The sequence below is a fragment of the Elephantulus edwardii genome, unplaced genomic scaffold (genome assembly GCF_000299155.1).
Source record: "Elephantulus edwardii isolate Elephantulus edwardi_28Jun2011 unplaced genomic scaffold, EleEdw1.0 scaffold00227, whole genome shotgun sequence".
NCBI classification, from domain to species: Eukaryota; Metazoa; Chordata; class Mammalia; order Macroscelidea; family Macroscelididae; genus Elephantulus; species Elephantulus edwardii.
Genome location: NW_006399977.1, coordinates 907,369 through 909,764, shown reverse-complemented (window position 1 = coordinate 909,764; position 2,396 = coordinate 907,369). Strand labels below are relative to the sequence as shown.

Sequence of the window (2,396 nt, the reverse complement as noted above, 5' to 3'; positions counted from 1 at the left end):
TCCATGTACCAATCACTAGGGTCTGCTTACAACTGTTCCTCCTCCTTTTTGTTTCCATACTTGATAGTTCTACCTAGGTTGCCCTTTTTGTTAATCTGCGTGTGTTCTTAGGTTTATTTAGACAGCTAGGTTCAAGTGCGGTGCTTTAATATGAAACTCTGAATAAGTGTAGAGCGATGTGAAGATTCTGGGCCTGCCTATTTAAGGAGTGGTAGCAGAGTGAGGGCAACTGGAAGCAACAGAGATTCATCAAAGGTAAAATGAAGTTATTTTTCATTAATATAGTCCCTGACACAGATACAACAACCACAACTCATTACCAGTCACAACCCACCCAGGTGACTCTCCAGTAAGGTTTTAGCGGCTGTAAACCACAAGGGAGGAGACTGCCCATTTTTCTCTAGAGGAGCTGTTGGTGGATTCGCACTGTCAGAATAGTGCCACTTTTGGGCTGTCAGCACAATTCCTTACTTGACACATATACGCAGGAGCTCTGGTGAAGTAAGTAGTCTGTAGTGAGTTCGGCTGCCAACTCAAAGACTGTGTGTCTCTTGGGGAGAAAGATGGGCAAACCTCCTCCCATGTGATTTCACTCACACTCTCATTCATTGCTGTAGAGTCAGAATCAACTCATAGATGACTCTCCACTGGTTTTTCGATGTTGTTCATCTTGATCCTAAGGAGATGATAGTGGATGAACCACCTGAGAGGTACAATATTAGAATTATCAAGCAACTCCCTACAGACTACACCACCAGACGTTTAGCTCCTAAAGCTAGCAGAGGGTTGCTCAAGAGCCCTAATCAATTCAAAAGCACTGAAGTTTTATTTCTGAAATTATATATTAAGCCAAATTTTGGCTTAACTCTAGTTAACTAAAATAATGTTTACCCAACATTGAAAATCGTTATTTTGTGATAATCCAAATTTATCCTCATCTTTCAATTTCAATTCATGGTGATCTTATGTGTGCAGAATACAACTACTTCATTCATATGGCTCTAGAGTCTTCAGAAGCAGTCATGCCTATCTTCTCAGGGAGCTCTGGGTGAGTTTAGACTGGAAAACCTTTAGGCTGTGATAAAGGGCATAATCAATTGTACAACGTAAAGATTCTTCACCAACTGTACAATGAAAACTAGTACTCACCATGTTTGGGGTTTTTTTGTTTTGTTTTGTTTTTTTTAAATCTACTGTTGATGGATTCTGACACCACTGGTTTCTGAGGCTATAAATCTTTCTGGGAAGACTGTTTGTCTTTCTTCTGTGGAATGTGGCTAGTGGATTCAAACTACCAAACTTTGGTTAACAGCCTGATTGGCTATGTACTAAGTCATCAGTTCTAACTATGTCAATATATAATGTACTAAATGAACTTGCTTTTGAATTTAGCTGCATTCTGTTGCTGTTGGTGGGCATCATCAAGTAAGAACTGACCCTCCAGTGACTTTTCAGACTTGAAATCACACAGGAGACTGCCCATCCTTCTCCTGAGGAGGAGCTGGTAGATTAAAACTATTTGCCTTAGGGTTAACGGTGCAACTTCTTACCACAAGGCCACCAGAAATACCTTTCATCCTACTGGGTTGCTGCGTGTCACAGAGTTGGAACTAATTCATAACTGATTTTCCAGTGGGTTTTCATGAAGCAGCAAATTGCATGGGAGACTATTCTTCTCCCAAGGAGCAGCTAGTGGATTTGAACAATGCAATCTGGGACTGCAGGGAAGCTTCTTACCATTAGGTCACCAGACTGCCCTTGTATTCTAGTAGTGATTATTAATGAATAGAACAAATTTACAACTATTAGATAAAGGTAAAGCTAACAAAATTTGTAATCTATTTTAAAGACTATGAGACCTTATTAGGAATTCAATCATTGGGTTTTAAACTATAACTTTAAGCTAAAAAAATCCTCAGCAGAACAACTTCCACTACTATGGGGTCAATGGTGATCTGCCATAATGTTTCTGAATCATGACAATCTTTCTCAGAGAAGACTTTCTCTCACAGAGTGGCTGGTGGATTCAAACTACAACTCTTTTGGTCAGCAGTCCAATACTTAATGCATTATACCACCAGTACTCAATAATAACAACTTTAAAAATGAAAGCAGAAGCAAATAAACACTCAATCTTATACCCATACTATTAATATTTCTATGTATTCCTTATTGTCTTTTTTTTAACTTGAGCCTGTTCACCAGAGCTATGTAAGAAATAACTTCTATTTTAAAATTCAATTATTTTTGCATAGTATGAGCCCTCCAGTTAATGGAAACTCATAATATCTCCCCCCAAAAAATTTAAATTAGCTTCATGCTGCTTTTATTTGAATTTTAAAACTAATGTATGATCAGGCTTCTTACACTGTTTCTATATGGTATCTTAAAATTAT

At 38.1% G+C, this 2,396-nt stretch overlaps 1 protein-coding gene across 1 annotated transcript in view; it reads right to left on the bottom strand.

The window, feature by feature from the left end:
- LOC102860184 (cAMP-dependent protein kinase catalytic subunit beta-like) overlaps positions 1-2,396 on the bottom strand; it is a 176,056-nt gene that overhangs the window by 35,754 nt on the left and 137,906 nt on the right. The window lies entirely within an intron of this gene.